This window comes from Ambystoma mexicanum, chromosome 3p (genome assembly GCF_040938575.1).
Source record: "Ambystoma mexicanum isolate Mex_15411 chromosome 3p, UKY_AmexF1_1, whole genome shotgun sequence".
NCBI classification, from domain to species: domain Eukaryota; kingdom Metazoa; phylum Chordata; class Amphibia; order Caudata; family Ambystomatidae; genus Ambystoma; species Ambystoma mexicanum.
This window is the reverse complement of record NC_090925.1, coordinates 180,585,142-180,602,153: the sequence shown is the minus strand read 5'-3', so window position 1 is coordinate 180,602,153 and position 17,012 is coordinate 180,585,142.

The window sequence follows — 17,012 nt, the reverse complement described above, 5'->3', positions numbered from 1 at the left end:
TTCTTTCTCTACTGTGAATCATCTGAGCTCTCTGTCCTTAAGCATGTGACTAATGAAGCCAATAGGGTGTTCCTTACCCTTCTCATCAACTTGTGATAGTACAGCTCCTATCCCAGTGTTAGAGGCATCTGTCTGCACAATAAAAGGTCTTTGGTAATCAGGGGCCCTGAGAACAGGGGCCTGGCACAAGGAGTCTTTTAAGCCATTGAAGGCCTTCCCAAACTCTTCAGACCAAGTTGCCTTCTCAGGGTTTCTTGGGTGAGAGCAGTTAGAGGGGCAGCTATGGTGCCATAGTCTGCCATGAAATTCCTGTAGTACCCAGTGAGTCCTTAGAAGGCTTTTACTTGGGCCTGAGTGGTGAGGGTAGGTCAGTCTTGTACTGCTTTTACTTTACTGGGTAGAGGCTGTATCCTCCCTCCACCTACTTCATGTCCAAGGTAGACCACTGATCCTTGTCCAATCTGGCACTTACTGGCCTTTCAGGTCAAGTGGGCCTTCTGAAGAGAGCCTGCAACCCAATCTTGAGGTGCTTCACATGATCCTCCCAGTTGGCACTGAAAACTGCTATATCATCCAGATATGCTAGACAGAATTCATCCAACCCATTAAGGACATGATTCACAAGCCTCTGGAAAGTGGCAGGGGCATTCATCAACCCAAAAGGCATTACCCTGAACTGGTAAAGACCCGCTGGTGTTGAGAAAGCTGTCTTCTCCCTGGCATGTTCTGCAAGAGCTATTTGCCAATAGGCTGCAGTGAGGTCAAATGTGTTGAGGTATTTGGAAGCACCCAAAGTATCCACCAGCTCATCTGCTCTAGGCGAAGGGGTGGGCATCTGTCTTGGTGACAGCATTCAGAGCCCTGTAATCCACACAGAACCTCAACTCATAGGTACCTACCTTTGGAGCCAAAACCACGGGGCTGGACCAAGGACTACTTGACGGTTCAATCACCCCAAGATCCAAAATTTTGTTGACCTCAGTCTTAATGTAACACCTTACTTTGTCTGACATCCTGTATCCTATACTTTTGGTAGGTACACTGTCTCCTGTGTCATTGTCATGTTTGCACCAAGGTGTTAAACCAGGAGACCGTGAGAACAAGGGGGAAAACTGCCTCAGCAAACTTTTCACCTCTGCTTGTTGAACAGCAGTCAGGTGAGGTGCCACTTGGACACCCTGAATGGAGCTATCTGAAGGACTGCTCTGGAACATGTCAGGGAGAGGTTCTGACTCCTCTTCCTCAGCATCTGAAGCCAGCAGCAGTGCAGCGATTTCAACTTTTGGGATGAAAGCCTTCAGCCTATTTACAGGGAATACTTTTGGACCTCACCCAGTGACTCCACCACTGTGTAAGAGCCTGACCATTTGTCCTGTAAAGCTATAGGCCTTATAGGATTCATGATAAGGACTTGCTGACCAGGTGTGAAATTGATCAGGGAAGACTTCTGGTCATACCAATGTTTCACCAGTGCTTCACCTGCCTTCAGTTTCTCACTAGCCAGACCCATTAGGAGTACCATCCTTTTTCTGAGCCCTAGCACATAGTCTACTATGTTGGTAGTGATGGGGGGAATGGGCAACTCGCATCCCTCCTTGACTATGGCTAAGGATCCCCTCACAGCGTGACCAAACAGAAGCTTGAAGGGGCTGAAGCAAATACCCTCCTGTGAAACCTCTCTGTAGGCAAACAGTAAGCATGGCAACAGAAGATCCCATTTTCTTCTGTGGGGTTCTTCCAGAAGATCCCATTTTCTTCTGTGGGGTTCTTCCAGAGCCCCAATCATGCTTTTTAAGGTCCTGTTAAACCTTTCAACTAGATCATTGGTTTGCTGGTGGTATGGGGATGAAAAATTATAGCTGACACCACATTCTTTCCACATGGCCTGCGTATACGTTGACATAACGTTGCTGCCCCTATCAGACACAACTTATTTAGGGAAGCCAACCCTAGTAAATGTGCCAAGTAAAACTTTTGCAACTGAGCAGTCACAGTCTTCAATGGAATGGCCTCAGGATACCTAGTAGCATGGTCAACAAGTTCTAGGATAAATCTATTTCCTGAGGATGTTTGGGAATCAAGGGGACCAACAGTGTCAATCCCTACCCTCTCAAATGCTACCCTCACAACTGGGAGTGGTACCAGCAGAGCGTGGATTGTTGTGCCACTCTTACCAGATAACTGGCTGGTGGCACAACTCCTGTAGTGACTTTCTACTTGCACCCCTATCCTGGGCCAGTAGAAATGCATGGATAACCTTTGCTTGGTTCTCTTGATACCAATGTGACCAGCAAGGGGCACTTCATGTGCCAGCTGCAGAAGGAAGGGTCTTACAGCAAGTGGAACCACCAACCTCCTATGTTCGCCTTCTGTAGACTCTGTAGGCTCACTGTAGAGGAGCCCACCTTTCCAATAAATCCTATGCTTCCCAGGAGGTTCACCCTCAAGCTGGGAGCAGCCCTGTCTCCTTAGGCCTTCCAGAGATGGGCACTCATGTTGGTCCTTACTGAATTTGTCCCTGTCAGGACCACCTTCTACTAACAAGTCTTTTAGTTCAGGAAGGTCATTTGAATCAAATACTTCCAGTAACACCTCTACCTCGTCATGTCCAGGTGTTTGACCAACTACCTCCACCTCAGTAGTAGGTGAGTTAGGGGGAATGTTTTCTTTCCCTCTTTTGTCTTTCTTGACTCATTTAGCCTTGGGCTTCCCCTTTGGCTTGGGCATTGCAGTGGTCCTGGCTAGTGCTGCCCTTGTTTGTGACCTTGTGCAGGGTCTTTCTGCTGTATCTCCCACAAGCCCTAAAGCTCCGAGATCATGTGCCAGCAAGTCCTTTCCTGGGACATCTCTCTGAATGCTCACTAGAATCCTGACTACTGTACCATTTATAGTAAGATTTACAGGTATAACTAGGAACTTGAGAGGTGGGCCATCAGCCAACTTAGTGGGCATCAGAGGAGCTCTGGCAACTTCCTCTGGGTCTCCTAAGGTAGAATCCACTACAGTACTGCTGCACCCACTATCCTTAAGAGCAGGAGTATCTTCTCCATTGATCAGCACACTGTCCTTAAAGTAGTGCTTGTTATTGACTTGAATCCTAGCATAAGCCTCTGAAACATTAGGCTCCCAGGAACCCAGGGAAACTAAGACTACCTCAGAATATATCCCAGTGGGGAAGGAATCTGAGGAGAAGGATGCTCCTGTACTCTCATCTTCCTCATAGGAGGAGAAGGCCACATTAGCAGAGTGAACCCCCAAGGTTTTGACCTTAGATCTGGGGTCCCCCTTCACATGGTCACTTGCTCAACAAGCCACACAAGATCCACTGGGTCTGTTGACATAGGGAGGCTTACTGTAACCAGAGTTCAGTTTTGGATGATAACCTCCACTACCCTGCGTGTTCTCTTGTGACTTACCTTTATTTTTCTTTTTGTGGCCCTTTTGGGAGGAAGTTTTATCGGATTCCTCCACCCTCTTTATCTTTGGACTTTTTCCCATCCTCCTGCTTATCAAGATGAATCTTGTCCTTATGGGACACTCTAAGTGACACCCACACATCTGCTGCAATGGCCAGCTTCTTAGGATCTAACTCCTTTGAATCTGCCAAATTCTGCTTAAGCTCAGGGGAACAAGATGCAAAAATATGTTCAAGCATGACAAGAGAGACCTTATATCCTTCAAGCCAGCCAGTCAAGTCTTTTCAAGAATCAGTCACATACGACACCCAAGTACTTCCTCCTTTCTTTTAGTACTCTCTAAACCTCTTCAAGTATTGGGCAGGAGTCTTCCCAAACTTAAGATGAGAGTTTGCTTCAGCATTACAAAATCTACTCTTTTAGCTTTTGACACTTCCATAATAGCACTGCAGCCAGAATGGGGTAGTCTGCTGAGCAACCATGCAATCGTTTCAGCATTTACAACCTCTTGAACGTCACATGTATACTCAAATGCATTCAACCAGCCCATAATGTAATTCTTCTCATCATACACACTGAGCAGATCTTTAGGGAATCTTGGCTGAGAGGAGGATCCAGACCCATGTCCCAATCCCCTGTATGCCTTTGAAACTTGAAGCTTGGCCAGCTCCAACTGGTGACCCCTGTCTTTCTGTTTTTCTGCCAGCTTTACTTTTAACATAGCCATGTAAAATTAAAGCTCATAAACAGCAGCTCTTGCTTGTTGAATTCCAGCATGGCTCAGCATCAGAGCTTGCATAGTAAACATTAGACACTACATCATTCACATCCTCATGGGCACCATGAATGAGGGCAGTGACAGAACTGTCAGTTCTGTCAGTGGGAACAGCCCCACCTCCGTCTGCACCTTAATCAGAAGCTATGGCACTGAGTTGCAATTCTTGCCATTGCATGATTCTGTGGATCATTTCCAACTTTGTACCTTGAGCAGGTAAACACCTCTCAGTACACCTCTTTCTCAATGTTTCTGATCTAGAAGCATTTAAAGTTATACAATTATCAGTTTCCATTATATTAGATAGGTCCATGGCCTTTACAGTTATCACTACAAAGTCACTATGTTTCCTGGGTAGGAATAACTTCAAATGCCTTCACTAGTGTGCAGCACTGGATACCTTCAGTCCTATACCACCGCTGTACACCAATTTGTTAAGATGGATTTCTAAACTCTGACCTGGTGGGCAGAGGTTCAGGAGGCCAGCCTAGTTTCTTGGAACAGGGTAACCTTCTGGACAAGCCAGACCAATCAAGTTAGCTTGGCGGTGGTCAAGACTAGGTCTCAGGAGGGGTGAGGGTGACTGAAAGACCTCAATGAGCACACAGAGTAAAGGACACTTACAAATTACTCCCAATCAGGTGTAGGTATATTAAAAATACAAATACATTTATTTCAAGGCCTTTGAGTTTCAACACACAAATCAAATCACAGTAATACTATCAAGACAACACAATCCTATCTAAATACATATATACAAGACCAATGGGGCCTAAAGGGTTAATGCAGGAAATGGGTCCACAACCTAAAAGGGGGAGGAAACAGGCAGTGCAAATATTCTTTAGTCCCTTCTACATCCAACGCACTCCTAACTAAGAGGCAGTCCAATCCCTAAGAAGAGTGGAGACTATTGGTCAAATGTACTTGCACTGCTGGTGCATGTGGTAGTTCAAATGGGCAAAACGGGGTCTCTTCAGGGGGCTGTAGCAGCTCAGGAATGTGGGTGAGGCTATAAAGATTAGGTTCCCACTATTCGAGGAGGGTCTCCACTTGAGGGCAGAGTCGATTCCAAGAATTGGGAATAGTTAGCTAGTTTGCACTAGCAGTGGAAAGGAGAGGGCCCCCCAGGTGCCTCTCGTGCGTAAAATTAGATGGAGGCATTAGGGGCCACCGGTTAGGGTTGTGATTACTCACCGACCCCCGGCGCACTCCGGACCAAACTTCAGCAGTCGAGACCACTTCGGTTGCAGGTTCAAGTACGGCAATTTGACGACTCTACGGCTTTCAGCAGTGAAGATACAGTGATGATTCCCAAATAGGACAGTGGCGATTTCTCCGCTCCTGGTGGATGGATCAGGCCAGTTTCACTGCAGCAGGCTTCAGGGGTAAGAGGGACACAATTGCGGCACACCTGCAATGTTCCTCCCCACGTGCTGGGTGACACAGTAACCGCGTTTACTCCGGTTCTGGTGCACTCGCTTCACTTCAGACCTGGGAAGGCCAAGTATACGAAATTCAGTGTGAGGGTGCAGTGAACACAGAGCTAGTGATGTACCAAGTTTCGAGGGCCTCCTCAAAACGGCGGCACTATCAGGGCAAAGAGTCTGCATAAGCTGGCCAGCCCACTGGTTGGCCCAGCAACACTTCCAAGAGAGCTTACTTGCACGGTTTGATGAAGGTCCCGAGAATAGTTGGTTCCACTATTCCAATGGGTCAAAGCGTCTTTGCAGACCTTCTAGGACAACCAGATGCAGAGGGGTCCCAAGGGACGACAGAAGGCTCAGGGTGCCAAACATTCCAGAGGTTCATCAATGGTTCCTCAACTCAGCTTCTTAGTTTCAGGATACTTGGATCCTATCCTTTGTTCAGTGAAAACTCCAGAGATTGACATGTATGGGTGTTTGGGGCCTTCACTTATCCAGAATCTGCTTTGCCCCAAAACAAAGAGGACCCAATGGGAGATCTGCTCACATACAGGCATACCATACGTGGACCAATCACCGACCACGGTGGTCTGAGACATTCACAGTACTCCAGACTCTCTGGCATGCAGGATGTGTATTGGACCAAACCTTCCAACCCACATCCTGGAGGCACACACACAAGGCATGCAGAAGCCTGCTAAAGCTTGGCGCTTCTTGGGAAAATGCATGCCCAAATAAGGACTGACCCGGGTTGGCTCAACCTGGGGAAGGTGAAGGGGCAAGATGGCCAAAGGACAGGACAAAGAACCTCGTGGCATGGCCATTTTGGAGCCAGGCCACCTGTTTGTGCCGAACACAGTGATCGCGGTTTACCTGGCAGGAAAGGGTTAAAAATATGTGAAATGATAATCTGCCACCAGCCCTGCCCAAGGTATATCTGCACTTCTCCTAAAAAATACTTTGAGAGTATATAGGGCCTTTGGAAATGACTAATAGACCGAAGTGCACTGTACTGGAAGGTACATTGTACACATGTTACATGTTGCAGAAAAGTTACAACATTGTAAAGGACTAAGGGAAACAAAGTCTCCCAGTAATGACTGTCTTAAGGGCATGTCAGTTTCCCCATAAAAAGTGAGCAAAAAGCCCAGAGGAGTGCAGCCGAAGGATGGGCTCCTCTGGTAAAGTCAGACTATGGTGTTTAACATCAGCAAAAAGTTGGGGGTACACAACTGGAGGGAAAATTACACATGAAATGCAAATCTTTCCTAACAAATGCCACGATTTGGCCTTTCACCAGACGACATGGTGATTCTTTCTCAGCATGAATTAAAAGTTCTTTAACCAGTAGACCTCGGATCTGTCCCTCGAAAGAAAGTATAATTCAGTTCTTAATGTTCTCACAGAGTACCCATTCACTTGTTTTTTGACGTCTCTCAATATTCTATTGAGTGCTGCATTGTTTCTTGGGTCCCTCAGGAACGTTCGGACGTCAGTTTGCCTTCCAACAAGATGCAGGAACTCCTCAATCAGCTAGTAGAATACTAGGCTGACCAGTCTGTGTGCATTTTCCAGTGACAGGGGTATTTGCGTTTTCCCACTGAACTCAGGAAGCTGGAGAATCTGCTCAACAATGGCTATAAGCAATCTCCTCATGATTTGACCATTCTTAGGATCTAGAAAACATGAACACTACTAGTTCTCCCCACATGCGCAGGGTATGTGCGCAATATGAACACGAAAACTGCAGGAATGACAAGGGAAACGTTGTCATTAGGCACAACTATGTGTGCCTCCGAACAGGAACTCAGTGAGAAACTAATCTGGGTACTGCTCACTCTTCCAGTCGTCGAAAAGAAACTCCAGATTTGGCATATCTTTGGTTTTCAATCAAGGCTTAAGCATGCCTCAGTCCAATGTCAATAAACCCCCTGCAGCTCAAGAACAAATAGCTTCCCTGAACTCCTTTTAAAATGACTGAAAAGAGTGTCCCGAAAATAAACCACAGTCCACTGAACACTTTATCTTTATTCAAGAGCTTCTGCGTCCTTCTTTCTCATCATATATCTAGTCGGCACATGCTGTGGTTCTTCCCCGATGCTTGCTTCCGATGGGTGTGGGGGTGTAGGGTGTTCTCCAGCATAGACTTTCACATTACCGAGAAAAATCCAAGCACGTCTGCCTTGCACTTTGAATGCAGACGGTGTGACGTCCTCCACTATGAAAGGGCCTTCGAAGCGTGGTTCGTGCCACTTTCTAGTGAAGTTCCTTATTAGGACTGCATCTCCAGGGAAATGTTTGGGAAGACGAAACTCTTTAATTCCACTTGTTGAAGCATTTCCTTCTGTGTGGCCCCACACCCTTTTCGCTTGAGCTGATATAAAATAACAGAGATACTTGAAGTCATACAAATAATGTAATCACATAGCTTCTTTTCTAACAATTCTGCAGTTTACTGAGCATCACTTCTAACCCTAGCCGGAGGTGTGAGAGGTGTCCTCATTCATCTCCCTGTCACTATTTCGTGCGGGCTAAGATGGTGGTCTGAACTGGCTGATTTCTCAACGCATACAATGCCAGTGGTAGGTAATGTAACCATCCTTTCTTAAAAGTAAGCTTCAATTTGGATATTCTTTCCTTAAGCAAGCCGTTGAGTGTCTCACAGATACCGTTCGCTTGTGTGGTGATAAGCCAATGAAAACCTGTGCTTCATGCCAAGCAACAAACGTATTTGCTCAAAGACTGTGTTAACAAAATGAGTGCCATTATCTGATCTCAATGTTTCACATATTCCCCATCTGGGAAACACTTCTCATGCTAGAAATGTAACTGCACAGGTGGAGCCTGGGTGTGTACACGGTCCAGCCTCAATCCACCTCGAGAAAGGACATACCACTACGATCATGTACCTATATCCATTACATACTTGCAGCAGGTCAACATAGTCAATGTGCAAATGCTGAAAGGGTCCATTATGTCTAGAAATAACTCCCCTAATTGTGCGCAATGTGTGTGCAGCAATAAACTTTTGACATACGATACAATTTACTACATAAAATGCAATGTGTTCTACTAAATTTGGAACAAAACAATCCTTTGCAATAGTTGCAGTGAGGTTCTCTTTAGTTGTGTGTGCAGGGTAGTGTAGCTGTTCCAATGCCACCCTTAATAAGGCTACAGGCATCACTGGTTTACCAGTACTGTCTTGTCGCCACATCACTCCAGAGGGGTTTAAAGAACACCCTGTCTGCATCCACAAGTCCTTCTCATCTTGGGGTGCTTTCCCTGGATCTCTATCAAATGGGTGCTAGACCGGTTATTATAACAGTTAGACACACTCATCATCCCCACCATGCATTCATAGTGCGTGTGAAGGCATAAAATGGACGAGTTCTTAGAGCTAACGAGTGCGTAGAGCGAACAAGTGCCCAGAGTGGAAACGACCTGTTACTAGAGCGGACGAGTTGCGTAGAGATATTGAATGCGTAGAGTGGATGGATCGAGTGAAGTGGAGTGCGTGAGGCTGACAAGAGTGCATGCATGGAGTAGACAAGAGTGCATTCGTGTGGCAGACTAGAACGCGCAGGGGGGAATGGAGCGTGCGGGGCGGACTGGAGCACGCGGAGCGGACTGGAACGCATGAGTGCGTCGAGCGAACCGGAGTGTGTGGAGGAGATTGGGATGCATGGAGTAGATAGGAGTGCATGGAATGGACTGGAGCGCATAGAACTGAGTGACGTATATAGTATGGCCTGGAATGCAGAGAACGTTTTGAAAGAGCATATAACACATCATATCACACCACCACGCTTACTCTGCCCTCTACACCACCACTCAACTAGAACACAGAGATACTATGACGCCATTCGGTATAAATGTTCCCATACTAACATCCGCCGCATACTGCACAGCATTCTAAGTAAAACACTGCTGGTTACACACCCCCCAGCCAGGCGTTCTCCTCAGGCCTAACACAGCCACACTCGGTCTGGATAAATCCTGCCAGAATGAACACATACTCCTGATCTCTCAACCCCCACACCTACCGCTAAGAAGCAGCTATTACATGAATACCGCACCAGCTGCACATATAGCCGGTGCTCACACGCACCTTTGACTCTCTCTACTGATCTGAATTTCGGTTCTCAAGGGCGTTCAACCTACCAGCGCCTTCAGACCATACCAATGGTATATAAGGCGCTATATAAATGCAAAATAACATAACATAACATATCATTCACATTCAGTGTTTCAAACAACATAATGTCATCTGAACATACAACACGTTTGGCTTCCTCATCTGCTTTTTTGATTTGCACGTGAAATAAAATCCGGTCCAATAGGGCTGCGTGTTGCACTGGAGTGCCGTCCTATTGGAGGTAGCCCCTCCTTTCCCAACTGGCCAGCCCTCTGTGCACTCTTGACGTCACATAGGCGGAGTCACTATACGCCATTACTTCCTGGTCTGCATGTTTCTCGAGCGTGACAATCAGCGCTACTAATTCTGCAGCCTGTGCTGAAAAGTGAGATGGTAGCCGTACACTTAAGAATACTTGAAGCTCCCCATTGGCCATGGGCTTCACAACAGCAGCACCTGTATATCTTTGTCCATCATTTTCATCGATTCTTGAAAAACCGTCAATAAAAAGAATCTCCCCAGCTGCCTACACATTCTCTTTTATTCTCGGGAGTTCATCATAAAACTCTTCATAGTTCGAGCAATCATGAGCATGCTCATCCTCTGCCAGTGGTTCAGCTATAAACATGGCAGGATTCACTATTTTGCATCAGACTATTTTAATCGCCAGATTTGATATTACTACTTCATAGTAAGAAGCCCTTTGAGATGTCAACGTGCCTTTAGGTTTTTCCAAGCTGGCAAATAATGCATGTTCAACAAACAACATCATGGAACATCCCATTACTATGCTAGCAGCCTTCTTAATGGCAAACACGGCGGCGGCCAAAGATTGTTTGCAAGGAAAATTACCCATCATCACTGGGTCTAGAATCCCACTGTAATATGCAAGGGCCTTGTACCTCACCATGGTTCTCTGCATGAGGACTGCTGTCATAACAGTGCCATCCGTGTACGAAAACAAAAAGAATTCCTCAGCATAATTGTGAATCCCCAAAACTGGAGCTGTGCAAATTGCCATTTTTAATTCATCAAACCCTTCTTCCATTTCCTGAATCCAAGCAATTTTCTCTTGGGTTGCCCGTGCTTTCTTCAGATCTTGCAACAAGGGCCTTATTTAAGAGCTATAATCAAAGACGCATACTCTCATGTAATTACATAGTCCTAAAAATCTCTGCATGTGCTTTATCGTCTGTGGCTTTATTGTTTTCAAAATAGCCTCAGCTCTCTCAGGAGTAACCTTCTTTCCTTCATGCGAGATTAACTAACCTATATACAGTACCTCTTGACAATACTGCAATTTCTCTCTGTCAACTTTGTATTCTTTCTCTGCAAGAATAATCATTAGCTGAACAGAGTCATGTCTGCACTGTTCCTCTAAGGTGCTACAGACCAATATGTCATCCACGTATTGCAACACAACAATTTGAAAATCGATATTGCTTAAGCCCATCTGTAGGACCCTATTGAAAATCAATGGAGACTCACAGTACCCGTGGGGTAAACGAGTACTTTTCAACTTAGTCTGATGAAACATAAATGATGTCAGATCTTGTGAATCCTTATGCAATGGGATTGAGAAAAATGCATTTTTCAAGTCAATCACAGTAAAATATTGTGCCTCAACAGCAATATTACATAAGATTGTCACAGGATTAGGAACTAGAGGGAATGCAGCCCCTACAATCTGATTAATCGGTCTTAAATCTTGAATTAAACATCACAACCCCCCCTTAGATTTCTTAATAGGGTACACTGACGTATTACATGGTGACTGTGACGTCACTAAGATGCCTTGTTCCATTTTAGCTGATATCATTTTAAAAATACCTTCATCTGCCTCTCGAGACATAGGATACTGTCGTGCTTAAGGTAAAAATGCTCCTGGTTTCAATTTAATGTTCACTTCTCCAACCCCCTTCAATCGGCCTACGCCATATGGGCCTGTCGTCCATAGTGAAGCTGGCACTTGCGCCATAGCTTCCTCAAAATACTCGGGACGTTTTTGTGCTATCATTTATCATTTTCTGAGGAACCTCTTGTTTAATTGCCCTCAGCCAATAAGTGATACTCATCTCGAATATCACTTCGTCATCTGATGGATGATCTCCAAACATATCCTCATCAGTGACGTCAGTCAATCTGTAACCTTCCCTAATGGTGATCACTGTGCTCCATCATCTTCCTTCGTAATCATTTCCATCAAGAAAAGCCATTTCTCCTTGCTCTATGGCGGCTTGGAATTCTAAAGGAAAGATTTGCACTTCCTCTTCATCCATAGGTATCTTTGGTCTGAATAGAAATGCATCAGGTATCCTCATAGCTCTGCCCACTAAGCCTGGCAGCCATGTCAGCAAAATGAGTACCCCATAGTGAAATACTTCTGATTCTAACGGCATTCCTTGTATGGCCACTTGTCCTGCAAATGGGTCCGGGTCCAGGTCCGGGTAGTCAGAATGGGGACTTACCGGGTCATTCCAACCTTGGAGGACCCGGTAAGTCCCCATTCTGAAATGGGCCTGTTATTAGCTCACTGGTCCCTTAACAGGTCCCGCTAAGGGCGGCTGGTAAAACCAGCCGGTTTTATTGGGACCCGCTAAGGGACCTGGGCATGCAGCGGTAGGGGGTTAACGGCCCCGGCATCCTTACTGGTGCCGTTAACCCCCTACCGCCGTACTCGTAATGACCCCCTATGCCTTTATCAGTGAACAAAATTGTCATATTTAACTTGTTCAATAAATCTCGACCCAATATATTAACAGGTGTCTGCCTTGAGTATAGTAAATCCTTACCGCCATCCGTGTAATGAGGCCATTGACAATTTCCCCTCTCGTATACATGAGCGTGTTGCACCCGTGCCTACTAAAAATGAAAAAGATTTGCCTCCTATGTTAACGTCAACCCTTGGTTCCTCTTGAGGATTTCGTTATCGATAACATTGAACACATCAAGTCTCCCAGTGAGCTGTCCTATTGTAGATACAGCCTCATCACTGTACCTGTGAATGGATTCCCTCCATCAACAGTGACACCCCCTACCCTAGTAGTCATTAACTGTCCTGTGCTCGTGGTTTGCTGTATCTGGATAGACAAAAGCTGTGACTGCCCTTGTGGCAGATTCATTGTTGCCTGTTGTGTCTGTAAATCTTGCTGCCCTCTCGGCACTTGTGTCTGCTGCATTGTTTGATTCTGGACAAACCCATCTCCATTCTGCTGCGACTATGTAGGTGGATTTAAATTCCCCCCCTCTTGAAAACTGCCCATTCTTCACAAATCCTTGACTTCTACACATACAAGAAAAGTGCCCTGACATACCACATATCCAGCATATAGGAGGAGGTCTCCCCATCTGTCCTCCCTGCATGCCTTGATTATCATTCTGCATGTTCTGAAACCCATCTTGATTGTTCTGAAAGTTACCCTGAATATTCTGAAAATATCTTCCTCAAAAACCTCCCTGTCCCCACGGTATAAACCCATTATTACCTTGGTTGAACTGCCTTGGGTTATTCATTTGTGGCATGTTCACTGCTTGCTGGGAGCCTGATCCCTCTCCACTAGTCAACATTGCCCCTTCAATGGCGTACTTGGATAATTTCTTCTGTACTAACTTTACTTGCAAGAGTCTGCAATAATGCACAATGGTCAGCTGTATCTCTGACCACGGTTTGGCATCCATACCCACTAACTTCTTAAACTGCTTCTGTACTGGATCTGGCAACGCCTGACATAGTATATGATAAAACAGAGGTATAGATTTCCCCCAAGCCTCACGTGTCTCCAAAGCCTATTGCTCTTGAAAATTCTGAATATAAACAAGCAGATCATCCCCTTCCTGCATCTTTTTCATCATTATAGCTCCCATATCTGACATGTCCGGATACAGCACTATAAGCGCTTTCCAAATTGTCGCTCTGCAGTTGTTGAACGGTGCTCCATCATGAGCAGTGTTCACTGTGGTAACACCAGAATATCCTGCTCTTGACCAAACGTCATCAGCCCTCTCCCCAAGGATGGCAACCAGAAGACCCTTAATGTCCCCTATAGCTAACGTGTTACCGCTTGTCATTTTCTCTAATTCATGTATCCACTTTTCAGTGCCAGAAGTTAAACTCGGGAGTTTGCACCTTAAATAATCATTTTCCATCCACGGCCAAGGTATATACTGTGGTCTGGCCCCTCCTTTCTCCAACAAGGGGAACTTTGAAACCCCAAATTCGCTCTCACCTCCCATTGTCTGTTTATTTTTTTTTATTTTTTTATTTATTTGTTTTGGTTTAGATAAACCTTTACAAAAGTTCCTTTATATTACAGAAATTTCAGACACAAACTGAATCGCATTACAAAAAGAAACATTACAGACCGTAACAGAATAGCTTCAACCGACTATCTAATATTCTCTTGTGCAAAACATAATAATACTTATACCTTGTGCAACACATATTAATACTTCTGCCACGTCTAGTCATTACTTTTCCTACCATGGCTTCGTAGAGTAACCTAATACCTAGTAAGCAAACCAATCTGTTCTCTAAACTCTTACATAGTAAGAAAACCACATAAAATCTAAAGGTAAATTTAACATTCTAAAAATTCACTACATATTTAAAACAGGGCGCAAATGTTTCGCAGAAATGTTGCCACCCTGATATTCAAGTTGCCTTTACAATTGTGTAACATTTTATACCAAATAAACTCTCTGTCCACTTCTGCCGTATTGTTAACATATTGGGCAAAATACAACAGTCTCTTTTCCTTTAATGCCGGACAAACCAATAGTATGTGTTTCAGATCCTCGACCATACCTTCTACCTTACAGAACCTGCACCATGGCCATAATATTTGAACTATGGATCTAATTGATAATATTTGGTTAGTAGGCAAAACATTGAATCTAAAACGCATGAAGTCGTTTCGGATTGTTATATTAGGGTACTTGTTTAAATAGCATTCCATCCATGGTAACCATTTGTTAAAATCACACACTTGTTGGTATATTTTTGTATTCAGTATTGCGTTTTTAGTATGGATCCAGTCAAAACCCAACACACTTTCTTTCACCCTAGCCGGGTTATTCATCAGGGAGGAGGCTGAAATTCCCATTATCCTTAGACTATTTGAGATTTCCTCATTCAATTCCACTACAAAAGGATTGGAAGTGTCTTGTCCAGCATAATAGTACAACATGTTGATGTCCAAGGAATTACATTTCCTCCATAACATCATTCTTTTACATGTCACCAAAGCTTGAAGCGAGTTAAGACCCAATTCATACTTAATTAAATTGAACGGTATACATTTCGGAAGGTGATACAGTACCGATTTCCAGATGTAGCTTTCTGTCGAGGCCCATTCACTTTCGCATGCTAAGGGATGAAATTCAGCCCCATATGTCAATCTAGGAATCACTTTTTTGGTGTAATATTCTCTGAGAGGGATCATTGAAAATTTCCCAAATTTTGCATCTAAGGCCCGCATTTTAGATATAGCAATATCGGCCTTAAATTTCAATTGAGTTCGTAATAGGGGTCTAGATAGTGTACCTGCTATCGAAAAGCCCAGGTATTTAAATTCCTCTTTAGTTTTAATACTTATGTTCCCTGAAACCCATGACATCGTGTTTAATTTCTTCAATATTGAGTCAATAAAACCCTCAAAGGCTCTGAGCATGCGCTGGAGTCCCACTTTAGTGGTGTCCATTAGGAGGAAATCGTCAGCGTAAGCTAACCAGGCTATGGGTATACTTGATATTCTAGGTGGAACTAACCCCTTAATTAGTAAGGCCATAAAAGCGCCACTGACATATAGATTGAAGATTGTGGGTCCCAGTCTACAACCTTGACGCAGTCCATTATGGATGGTAAAAAGATCCGAGGGGGTACCGCTGAATCCAGTCTGACTCTCACATCCAACTGAGAATAAATTGTCCTTACGATATCCAACAGGATTGCCGGCATATTTAAAGTTCTTAATTTAACCCACAACATATTCCTGTCCACTAAATCAAACGCGGAACTCAGGTCCATTGATGCAATAAAGACTGAGGTCTCCGCCTTTTTCATTGCTTCGGCCCTCAAACAGTGCAAGATGAGCCCCCCACATTCCGTCCCCATATTTCTTCTAAAGCCAAAATGTCTCATATCTAAGACCTGCTGATCATCAATCCATTTCTGGATATCTCTCAGAACAAGTGACGTGAACAGTTTTGATTCTGGGTCAGCCAAGGCAATAGGTCTATAGCTCTTAGGGCATAGTCTGGAACCCTTTTTAAATATGGGTATGATAATCGAAACCCTCCAGGACAGTGGGAAAGTTTTGGTCTCAAGTATATTAGTGAATAGAGTGGAAAGTATTCTAGACCATAATTCGGATCTGACTTAAGGATTTTATTCGACAGATTGTTCGGTCCTGGTGCCGCAGAATTTTTAGATTTTACTAATAGATTTTTTATCTCCCAGGTGGTAAAATTCAGTTGCCAGTTTATATCTTGTTTCACAGGGACCCCTGTCACGTCCTTCTTGGGACAGTACATATTATCAAAGTGACCCTTCCACATATCTTCATTAATGGGATTCACTAATAGCTCCTTCTGGGGTTTGTCCCAGTTATTCATTAGATACCAGAAGTTTCTTGAATTGGTACTCCTTAATGACATCAACAGGTTTTCCCCATCAGTCTGCGCTTTATTTATTCTATGTTGTAAGGACCAGTTTTTATAACTTTGTTTGATTTTTTTGATCCTATTCACCATATTAATAAATGACAATCCCGCTTTCTTAATTTTTCTTATCTCTTTCCTCATGACCCGCTTTTCATCTCTAATTTCCAGATCAAAATTATGGGCTCTGTCTTTCCTAAGCTGAGTGACCCTATTATCAGTTTTATCCAATTTTCCCAAAGTACTGCGAAAATATTCTGTAAAGTTACTCGCTGCATAAGTCTTTTCCCTCTGTTGTTCTGAAAAATTCTCAATGTCAGCAATCATGGAGGCGGTGAATTGTCTACTTTTTGTTCCCGTCCATGAAATTCTGTTCCCAGATTGGTTGACAATAATTTTGTACTCAAACCCCATTTTAGACACAATTGGCACAGTGAAACCTATTTCCGTAGACAAGATACAATGATCACTCAAGGTGGTCTCAATGTACACAAAATTACCAGAACAGGTGAACAAATCCCCTGAGCATATGATATAGTCGATTATCGATTGGCAGCCTCTGGCTTTCCAAGTTGGCTGAAGATTACCAAAATTTCCAAGCC